The sequence below is a fragment of the Labeo rohita genome, chromosome 21, assembly GCF_022985175.1.
Source record: "Labeo rohita strain BAU-BD-2019 chromosome 21, IGBB_LRoh.1.0, whole genome shotgun sequence".
Lineage (NCBI taxonomy): Eukaryota > Metazoa > Chordata > Actinopteri > Cypriniformes > Cyprinidae > Labeo > Labeo rohita.
Genome location: NC_066889.1, coordinates 5,676,705 through 5,688,691, shown reverse-complemented (window position 1 = coordinate 5,688,691; position 11,987 = coordinate 5,676,705). Strand labels below are relative to the sequence as shown.

The window sequence follows — 11,987 nt, the reverse complement described above, 5'->3', positions numbered from 1 at the left end:
CCGTGAGAAGAACACCAGTTCACAAAGATGCGCCATTTTAGGTCATACAGCCGTCTGGTAGAGGGGGCTCTTGCCTGTAGAAGTGTGTTTACCACTGAAGGTGAAAGGTCTCTGAAGTCCTCCTGGTCGCGTCCAGGGACCAAAGGTGGAGGTTCCAAAGATCGGGGCGCGGGTGCCAAATTGTGCCCTTCCCCTGAGAAAGGAGGTCCTTCCTCAGAGGAATGCGCCAGGGAGGGGCTGATGCCAGGAGCACCAGGTCCGAGAACCAGGTTCTGTTGGGCCAGAAGGGGGCCACCAAGAGAATCTGTTCCTTGTCCTCCCTGACTTTGCACAAGGTTTGTGCGATGAGGCTCACTGGGGGAAACGCATACTTGAGCCGGCCCCTCGGCCAACTGTGTGCCAGTGCGTCTATACCGAGGGGGCCTCGGTTGGAGCCGTACCACAGCTGGCAGTGGGTGGATTCCGGTGAGGCAAAGAGGTCTACCTGTGCCTGGCCGAATCGATCCCAAATCAGTTGGACCGACTGGGGGTGGAGTCTCCACTCGCCTCCGAGCGAAACCTGTCGTGACAGGGAATCGGCCATACGATTGGCTTCGCCCGGAATGTGAGTGGCTCGTAGAGACTTGAGTCTGTGTTGACTCCAGAGCAGCAGGTGGCGGGCTAGTTGTGACATGCGAAAGGAGCGTACACCGCCCTGGTGGTTGATGTAGGCCACAGTCGCAGTGTTGTCGGACCTGACCAACACGTGCTTGCCCTGAATCATAGGTCGGAACCTCCTCAGGGCCAGGAGCACTGCCAACAACTCCAGACAATTTATGTGCCAAAACAGTCGGGGGCCTGTCCAGACCCCGGAAGCTGCCTGCCCGTTGCAGGTGGCACCCCAGCCTGTCTTGGAAGCATCTGTGGTGACAACGATGCGTCTGGACACCTGTTCCAGGGGAACTCCTGACCGTAGGAACATAATGTCTGTCCAAGGGCTGAGTGTCTGGCGACACGATGGTGTGATGTTCACTCGAAATGTGCCTCGATGCCACGCCCACCTGGGGACTCGAGTATGAAGCCAGTGCTGCAGCGGTCTCATGTGCATCAACCCCAGTGGCGTGACCGCGGCTGAGGATGCCATGTGCCCTAGGAGCCTCTGAACCTGTTTTAGGGGGACCGCTGACCCGCATCTGAGTGTTGCCACACACCTCAGAACTGACTGTGCACGCTCCGGGGAGAGACGCGCAGACATACTGACCGAGTCCAGCTCTACACCGAGAAAAGAGATCCTCTGTGCCGGGGAGAGTTTGCTCTTTTCCCAGTTGACCCGAAGCCCCAACTGAGCCAAATGGTTGAGAACCATGTCCCTGTGTGCGCAAACCAAATCCCACGAGTGAGCTAGGATCAGCCAGTCGTCGAGATAATTGAGAATGCGTATGCCCATTTCCCTGAGGGGGGAAAGGGCGGCCTCCGCTACCTTCGTAAAGACCCGGGGCGACAGGGAGAGGCCGAAGGGGAGAACCTTGTACCGATATGCCCGTCCTTCGAAGGCAAACCGCAAGAACGGCCTGTGTCTTGGGAGGATTGAGACATGAAAGTACGCGTCCTTCAGGTCTATGGCCACAAACCAATCTTGAACTCTGACACACGTGAGAATGTGCTTGAGGGTTAACATCTTGAACGGGAGCTTGAGCAGGGCCCGATTCAAGGCCCTCAGATCCAAGATTGGTCTGAGACCGCCACCCTTCTTGGGTACAATGAAGTAGGGGCTGTAGAACCCTTTCTTCATTTCGGCTGAGGGGACAGTTTCTATCGCACCCTTCGCCAGAAGGACTGCGATTTCCGCCCGAAGAACCGCGGTGTTGGGGCCCTGAACCGACGTAGTGAGAACACCACGGAACTTGGGTGGACGCCGTGCAAACTGGATGGCATAGCCGAGCCGAATGGTCCTGAGGAGCCAGCGGGAAGGATTGGGGAGATTTAACCAATCCGAAAAGTTCTCCGCTAAGGGTCTCAGAGGAGTTACATTCGGTGTACCAAGGGTGGGGGTACCGTCGCTGGGAAAACAGTGTGTGGCCGGAGGTGAGAAGCCCCGACCCACTGGCTGTGTTCTGCCCAGGGAGTCCGATCCGTGAGAGCTGTGCAGATGATCCGCCCGAGAGGGGAGATCGTCTGAACGAGCTCGTTGTTTCAGAGCATACGGGGGCACAGGTGTTGTGCGACCGTATGTTTCTGATAATGGAAACAGCATCCGACCGTCGAGTAGAGGGTCGGAGGTGCTGTATATTGTGCCCAGAGAAGAAGGAAATTGCTCTTTTATTGACCATGTGGTGGCCGTCTGCCATGTGGCAGACAGCCGGGTAGAAGCCGAATCCAGCGCTCGTCCCCTCGTCGAGTGTGGACCCGGACAGGTCAGATGATCCTCCTTCCCTGGGCTGCCCGTCTCAGGAACGCTTTGAAGCCTGACGTGGGTTCTTAGTGGCCTGAGGACGGGCTGGCGGTGCCACCTTCCTACGAGTGCTGGACCGTTGGGCGGGTCTGGCTGCAGGACCGGCAGGTTGCGGGGCCTGAGCCATCCTCGTAGGGGGTCTTCCTCGGCGGGGGGCAGGCGGAGGTTGCTGCGTCGGCTGAGCTGGGCCAGCGCTCGCTGCACGCCGAGGCAGGATGTGTTTAATGGCCTCCGTCTGCTGCTTCACCGTGGAGAACTGCTGGGCAAATTCTTCCACGGTTTCGCCGAAGAGACCAGCCTGGGAAATGGGAGCGTCAAGAAAGCGTGCTTTCTCGGCGTCTCGCATCTCGGCCAGGTTTAGCCATAGGTGGCGCTCCTGGACCACCATAGTGGACATCGCCCTCCCCAGAGCTTGCGCCGTAACCTTCGTAGCTCGAAGAGCATAGTCGGTCGCAGAGCGCAGCTCGTGTAACAGCTCTGGGTCAGGAACACCCTCGTGCAGGTCTTTGAGAACCTTAGCCTGATAGACCTGCAAAATCGCCATAGCGTGTAAGGCGGACGCAGCTTGCCCAGAGGCCGCATAAGCCTTCGCTACAAGCGCAGACGAAAACTTACAAGCCCTGGACGGGAGTCTCGGGCGGCCCCTCCAGGAGGCGGCGTTTTGCGGGCACAAGTGCATCGCAATCGCTCTCTCCACCTGGGGGACCTCCGTATACCCCCTCGCTGGACCGCCATCGAGGGTGGTGAGGGACGGGGAGATAGCGTGCCGTGAACGAGCCGACAGAGGGGCTTTCCACGACTTTTAACTCCTCATGCACTTCCGGGAAAAACGGGACCGGGGAGGAACGTGGCCTCGAGTCACGTCCACTGCCCAGGAACCAGTCATCCAGCCTTGAAGGCTCAGGGCTGGGCGGGGGAACCCACACAACCCCAATCTCCTTGGCTGCCCGTTTTAGTGCGGCGGCCATTTCGGCATCCGCCACAGACTGAGACTCTACCGCCGGAGCGGTAAGTTCAGCCGTGACGTCAGCCTCTGACGGCTCTCCCTCCGATGCTACAGATCCTGCCTTTTCCTCAGCAGGAGCCCCGAACAAAAGATCCAGCCCATACTGAGACGAGCTTTCAAAATCGTCCTGAGACTCCATCGGTGGACACACAGGGTGAACGGTTTGCGAGGACGTACCCGGCAAAGCGTCGTTCAAACCCTGTCGCTCTTCTTCAACGCACATCGCTGCGGCCTCGTACCCGGAAGTAGAAGGACCGGAGCGGGAAGCAGTTGAATGGCGCCGCGGCTTCTTCGAAAAGAACGCGGCTCGTGAGCGGAGCGTGCCCAAGGGCATGTCCTCGCAGTTCTGACAACCTCCCTCAGCGAACGCTGCTTCAGCATGCTCACGCCCCAAGCACTGAACACAGCGATCGTGCCGATCGTTAGGGGAAAGGTAGAATCCGCAACCAGTTGGACACGGACGGAAAGGCATAGTGAAACACACAATCCGCCCGTGGAGCTCTTTTAGAGAAAATTTGCTCAATTAGAGGAAAATCTTCTCCTGAAGATCGCCGTCGACGCACCCAGGGGAACTCTCACAACACGAGCCGTGTCAGAGAGGGAGAGACCGCTGTCTGTGCCGTAGATCCAACGACGAGAGAGGTGAATGTTGCCGCTTCTCACACAGAGACGCTGCATTCGGCTCCGAAGAACAGAACGAGTGAGCAGATGCACACGCTGCCCTATTTATACCCGGATGTCCGGGGCGTGGCCAGCTATGCAAATCTGCACACCCAATTTTCATTGGCCTTTCTCAAAACTGTCAGAGGTGTTTGATTGTACTAAATAATGTGATTTGTTTTCCGTTTATTTTTATTTTTTTTTTTTAATTAATAATAATTACCTCTCGGGTGATATTACCATATCTCAAATTAAATTGTCTAAGCTTTCATTTTTGGTACACAATATTGTCACTCTGCATAATACATTTGCATTTTAGTATTACAATATATTGTGACATGATATATTGTTATTATACTCCTGTGTTGTTTTGAATGTTGAATATTTGTATCAACATATGTATATATTCTATGTCCCACGATCCAACAGAGGATACAGAGAATGGATCAGTTTTTATAGGGAAAGACTGCTTAGTTAAATGTTCAGCCATGTCTCCACTGATCTTTGAAATAATCAATCATGTTAACAACTTTACAGCAATTATTGTGAATTTTACTGACATTGTAGTATAGGGTCGCTTTGTCAAAATATCTAAATGATTAATTATAGATATAGTAAGACAGAAACTCACCTGTTCCCCATGTTGGTCTGCTGTATTTCCTGAAAAGGTAATGGGTGTTTTGGGTCTCAGGAGACTAGTGTAAATTGACCGACAGCTCCATCTGCTTGCATTTGTGAGAAAATCCGCTTGTACGCATTTGTGAGAAAATCAAGCCAAGTTTCTTTAGAAAAAGGCAACTGAGTCTGTAATACACAATACATATGTTTGTCCATACCACTGCATTTTCTCTCAAATAGAGTTTTGTATTTGCAAATCACTTTGCGTTTGTTTGAAAGTTGAGTTTTTCTTTGCAAAGCAGCTTGTGTTTATTTGCAAAACACTGGATTTGTTCGATGAATATTGGCACAAAATTAACTCCATACCAGATCTTGCCTGAATGAAAACTATTCACAACATTGCTATAATGAGAGAAGAGTTAAACCTTCCTTTCAAATATGAATTCTATTTTATGTCATATTAAAGGGAATAAAATAAATAAAAAGATAATAGACAGGTTAATAACAGTCCCTGAGACCGCAGCAGTATACAAGCAGAGAGTTCAAGAACGGCCTCTTTGACAGGACAGGCAACTGGTTCCATAACCGCCCTTGGACATGACATGGCAAGCGGAGAGTTGAGGGACAGCCTCTTTGACCACAACGGGACAAGCTGTGAACTCAGAAACGACTTTCTTGTTTTTTACTGAACAGGTTAAGAACTCAGAGATGGCCTCCTTGACTATAACAGGGCAAGCTAAAGATTCACAGGTGGTCTCTGTGGTCAAGATAGGACAAGCAGGAAGCTCAAGAGTGTTTTCTGTGATCGAGACAGGACAGGCAATGAGCTCACGGGTAACTGAAGCGGGCTCTGAAGTGAACTCAGGGGCTGCAGCCGACACTGGAGTGGACTCGCATGCTGGAGAGCAGTATGTTGCCCAAACACACACAATAGCCATTGCTGTAACAGGGAGTACAGTTGGAGGACTGTGAGACCTCCAGGCTTTACACTATTCTATTCTACACTATTCGCACGAACATCAGTGGAGTGTCCTCCAAGCTAGATAACAGTCTCAAATGCCTAAGGCCCACCTTAATGACTTTATGTGGCATGTTTATGATATCCGGGAACATTGACTTGGTGTCCATGATGACTGAAGACTGGAGAATAAATAGGAGAGCAAACAAAGGCGGTAATGGGGGAAAGAAGGTAAGGTAGCTAACCAATAATCAACAAGAAGGGCAGGGTAAAGAAAACAGACAGGAGAGCACATGGCACAAACAAACACACGCAACCATGTCCTCACAAAAAGACACAAGAGTGTCCTCTGGTGGGCATCTTGGGCACACCAGCTGATGCCTGTGACATCAGCAGCATACTTACATTACAAATAACAGCAGACAAAGCTTTAACTTCCTACAGAAGTACAAAACCAATACCCTAATTATTTATTTTAAAAATATATATTTATCAAAAAAAAGTCTACTTAAACTTGACCAGGATCAATCCCATTCTTATCTCATTCCATGTTAACTTTATAACCTAGATGTGCCAAACCTTTCTTAGTGTGAAAAGTATTAGTACAATCCCTGTCCTTCATCTTCTTTCATGTCATACTATACCTTCATCATCAATATCTGAATCATCCTGAGGTTGGAGATGGATGGGGTATGACACATCATCATACACAATTGCCCATAAAGATCTCTCTGGTTCTCCATGCATTGCACTGAAAGCTGAAAATGCATAATCATTAGTAATGAATCTTAATTAATTCAGAATAATCATGATCTAAGCATTCGATACACTGCCAAAAAATGTCCAAACATCGACATTAACTAGTTTTAACTGGTTGCTGGGGCAGCATACACAATTCTGGAACTTATCAAAGGCTTTTGAGGGCACTGCCCTACTGACAAGCTAAAATTATTATTTTTTTTGTACATTTTTGCAATTTTTGCACATTAAAGCATCAGAATCATCCCCACAGAAGAGCAGTGGTAAAGTACAGTTTATATAAAATCCTCTGCATGTTACTTTATTATGAACTTTCACATGCAATTTTAAATTTTAACTATAGATGTCTTTAGAGAGCCTAAAATGTTTGTCTTTGTACATGCAAACGTGCAATTTGAAGATTTTCTTCTCAATGTTTTAGTAACATGGATCATTTGTATCTACACTGCTGTCAGTGAACATCCAGCATGTCTAGACAAACCAGTTTAAGTCTGTGTGTTACCTTTCATGTCCTTGTAGACTCGTAGATTTTAGCTTCATGTGCAAAGCACATTCTCTGCACAAACCTTCACTGCGATGCTCAGCGATTTGTTGAAATGGTTCCATTGCCAAAAATCCAATACAGAAATAAATGAATATGGTATGGTAGAAAAATGCAAATAAAGTGAAGCAGAAAAATTATTTGTGAATATGATTTCTGGGTCACTGCCAAAAGACTCAATATATCTCAGGGATCTGGAAGCTCACAGGATTCCTCCCAAATGTTCAGTAGTTCATTGGTATGAACTTTATATATGCTTCAACAAGCCGGTCATTTCTTTTAGAAGTAGGACAGCATCAGTTGAAATGCCCTAGTTTCATTAAGTCATTATGAATCCACTCAAGTTTTTTGTCAAACTTCCTCTTTTTTAAATTTTATAAGACAACACAACTTTCTAAGCAACAAACAAACAAAAGTTACATTTCTCTTTTTTTAGTAAGCTATTAACCTGGATGAAACTGCCTTCCCGTAGTTTACTTCAAATGTTATATATAAAATTGTTGCAAATTGTAAATGACATAATATCATTGAAATAAAAAGCCACTTAAGTGTATTGAAAGAGTACACATTCATGACTGTTAATTAACAAACTTAAGTAATATAAAATTCAAAATTTCAATTTGAAGTGCATTTTAATTATGTTTCAAAACATTTTGCCACGCTTGATTGAAGGGCACTTATTTTGATGTGTTGACTAAAATACTACAGCACTTGTAATCAGTGTTGGGGAGTAACTAGTTACATGTAATGGAATTACGTAATTTAATTACAAAATAAATGTAACTGTAATTAGTTACAGTTACTAAGAAAAAAATATGTAATTAAATTACAATTACTTTTGAAAAATGTTAATGATTACAAAGGGGGTTACATCTGAATTTCACACACATACAGATTTAATTGACTTCTTTTATAAACTGCATTCACGCTCTAAAATGAGACACCAATGTTTCAGGAGTTTAGGACACAGAATAGGACACACGCTTATTTGATAACTGTTTTATTTCCTATTTGGGTTTATGCATAAACTTTATTTTTTAAGATTAATAGTTTTTTTTTTCCAAGGCATTGTTAGATGCCAGTGTTTCCTGTCATAACTATGCAAACATGAATGAATTTAAATTATTACACAGCTCTGTGGATTGCTTGATTCTGATTGGTCAGTCATGACATTCCAAGGTATGTTATTCCCTGATAACAACTGGTAAAAGCTAATAACACAAACTCATCTGGGAAACTTAAGTCTGCGTTATACACTTGATAGTTTTTCTTATTGTTAGCTTTGCATTTGGTTAGCTAATAAAATATTAAATCTCAATTCAGTATTATGTGTACAATTTCTTAATTATGTCATCCTGGTTTCGTGGACTTGTTTTTTTGTTTTAAACACAGCTGCTGCCATTTTGTTTTGTACTCTGCAAGACCTAGTAAAAACTAGTACTGTAGCTACTAGTACTTAATTATTTATGTGGTAAAATGCTGTGTAATAAAAGTGGTCTGACTACACTGTATCCCTAAAATGTCTAGTTTGAACGTGCCACTTGCTAGCAACTGATTTCTTCATGGAAGCTTTGTGTTCAAATATTTCAACTCAGATCAGTGTTTCATGTCTAATTATTTACTTTTGTGGCAAGCAGCTGTGTAATAATGTACATCCAGCCAGTTGTTATTGCAAAATAAAGAGGTATATTATCCCTTACTTATTATAATCTTAATTCAGTGATAAAGGATTTTGAAAATCTGACAGTAATCAGTGCTGAGTGCTACTGTAATGTTAACTCTGCCTGCTTTAAATGTTTCAAAATGATTTGCAGTTAAAAATATTAGAAATTTAGAAAAGTAATCAAAAATTAATCAAAAGTAATGTTACATTACTTTAATGAAGTAATTGAAAAGTTACACTACTTATTACATTTTAAATCGAGTAACTTGTAATCTGTAACCTATTACATTTCCAAAATAACCTTCCAAACACTGCTTGTAATTCACTTGATTATAGCTTAACTGTATTGTTCTTTGATATTACATTTAAAGTTAATAAATGTACAAAATAACCACTTCATTGTTACAAATGTGTAATTACAAATATATGTAAATATATAAGTGTGAATATAAATTACACTGAAGTATATTGAAGTTTACCATATATACCTGTCAGTATATTCATTAGTAATAGTAATTAGACATACGTATAAAGATACTTCAGATTTACTTAAGTCAAAAACGGACCTATAAAGAACTAAAGTTCAACTAACTGCTTTTAATATCAGTTTGAACTATAAAGCATTTTCATTTAAGTATATTATTTCTGTAATAATTACTCTTTAAAAAAAACAAAAAAACAAGTAGGGCTATGCTAAAGTGTGCTTTTTTTAGGGTAGCGAAGACTGCTAAGCTTAAATGTAAAGTTCATAGGCCTATTTATTATCCTTGCAGCTAGTTTTTCCATGGGTCGCTATTACACAAAACAAGTGAACCAGCCTATCTGTAATAGCATTATTATCTAGCAAGAGGGTCTTTCTCTGCTTCCTGCATTTTGCAGTGTACTCACTATGTTTGTGTGAATTGGACACTAGTGCACTGACAGTGTGGTTTTGTGTTGGATGTTTCATTTTTACAGATTTCTTCTCCTTTATTCAGGAGGGGACATATTCATATTCTAAGTTGCTACATAGACCTCTTCAACAGAAGACACAAGATAGTGGTGAAATCCCTTTATTTCTCTGCATTTCTTGTCTTCACCTGAGTTTTTCCCCTCAAAGGGGAGATTTTGTTTATTAGTAGAGTTGTAGGAGTCTTCTATATGATCACAAACTGCCACCTGCAAAGACAAAACCAGTCGTTTAATATACTAATATGCTAATCATTCAGTTTTGTAGTGGAAGTATGTGAAGTATGTAAACCTACCAAGTGTTGTTTGTCCATGGTGAACGTCTCCCAGTCATATATTATCACTCCACCTAATCCTTTAGGGTTCTCCACACACTGGACAGAGGTCTAAACATACCATTGCATTTGTTAATGTCATGAATTACTTTTAATATTTTACAAATATAATAATGTCATTATTGATTATAATCAGTAATTAATCTCTTGAATATTTTGATCAACTGATCTGGTGTACAGTATATAATATAAAAAGTATGATAGTATGATATAAGGATATGTAATTTTAGTTTCATATACAAAATACACTTTAATGTTTTTCAAATAAATTACTATCCATAAGGGCTAGCACAAAGCCAGAACTGTCAAATATTATGCTGTAAACTATATTAAAAATGATTAATTCATTCAGAAATCCGAACCATTTCACAAACACAACAGAAATACCTTAATTTGACCTGCTGTGGGCTGATGGGGCATACAGAACATTGCACCCTGAAAACAAATGCAAATAAAACAGTAGTTAGCAGGAGTAGTTATCCAGAGTGTGAATTATAAGGGAGTTTGACCGCCATAATGAAGACGTGAACTGCTCAAAAGACGTCATATATGTTTAACCTGCATGTTTCATCATTACTCTGCCTTGAAGACACTGTAAACCCACTTTTCAAGCAAACAAAATATTTCGTTTATCATATGTAATGATGATAGCTTGTGGGCTTTGTGGGTTTGTAATATTGTATAATAATGTAATATTCAAAACTGTAATATTCAAAATTACTCATTATAAGCCTCAAGTTAAGCAGTTTGATGATCTTGACGGATGGACAAGTGCCCAAAACAAGAAGCCAACAAAAACTGCAACTAAATAATAAATATTAGTAAATAACAATAGCAGTAAATTTAAGATTACGATAGCAATTTATAAACTCTATAGACTAACTACAGATGCAACACAACGGTTTACAAAAAAGGCTAATATGCTAACAGCCTATTAGCCTTTTGTTGATATCTGAACCCACCTAAACGGAGCACTGCTGTCATTTTTACATACAATAAAAGCTTCATTAGTTACTCAGTATTATCAATATTATCTTTAATTGTAATGATTTAGTACTAAAACAGGTTTTGATGGAAATATGAAAGATTTCATGAGCAATATTTCTACGTACCATAACAATCGTTTTTTTTTTACAAATGTCAACAAGAGGGCGCACTGTCTAACAAAGGCAGTCCAATAAAAGATTAATATGAATATATATATATATATATATATATATATATATATACAGCTAATAATATTTTTTGTAACTAAAAAAAATTATGCCACTTTATAAATTAAACACATTGTTTAACCATATAATAAATGTATAATTGAGAATTATTTCTCAATAGATGCAGTAGGAGTCACAAACTTGTCTAAGATTGTAACAGCACATTTATTACATGCCTATTACAGGCTTTATAAATACATCAAGAAATAAATAGCCATAGAAGCAGATCAAGCAATTTGTAATAATAAAAACAAACTTATCTCTCTCTTTTGTGTCTGTCACTTCCGGGACAACCACAGTTTGCTGCTGTATTCATATTAAATTATTAAGAGTAGAGGTTTCCATCCTTTAGTTGCTCTTCAGTGGTCTTCTGAAGGTTCTTCCATTAGTTTTGGTCTCGAAATCAACATTGTTAATTTAAAAAAAAAAAAACAAAACTGTAAAATCTCATTGATCAATCCATCAGATGTGTCATGTCCGTTTTTTAGTTAAATGAAACCATTTACAAAATCCAAAAACAGGATGCAGCACTGAAGTAAACCAAAAACCAAACCCAAGAGCATGATTCACCCACACTGAGCATGCAAATAACAGCTCAACAGTTACTTCTCTAATGAGTTGCCAGAAAATAACATTTTATATGCCTTTGATCCCCTTACAAAAATTGCATGATTAACTATAGGTTTATTATATTATAATTATTTCATTTAATTAGCTAAATCCATTTTCAAAGGTCAGACAACACATTTTGAGCAGAAACTGAAATCTAAATTTTTGTATTTTGTATCATTTTCTTAAATTCAGACTCAGAGTAGATTTTTTAATCTGTATTGTCTTACATGAGAAACATTTAT

The 11,987-nt window shown here is 42.0% G+C and overlaps 1 long non-coding RNA gene across 1 annotated transcript; it reads right to left on the bottom strand.

Annotated features, from left to right (window-relative positions):
- Nucleotides 1-9,672: 9,672 nt before the first annotated feature.
- Nucleotides 9,673-11,672, bottom strand: LOC127152573 (uncharacterized). The gene is made up of 3 exons (XR_007825094.1): nt 10,307-11,672; nt 9,881-9,970; nt 9,673-9,794 (listed from the first exon to the last, which is right to left on the bottom strand). It is a non-coding gene; the product is annotated as an uncharacterized LOC127152573 (long non-coding RNA).
- Nucleotides 11,673-11,987: the final 315 nt, after the last annotated feature.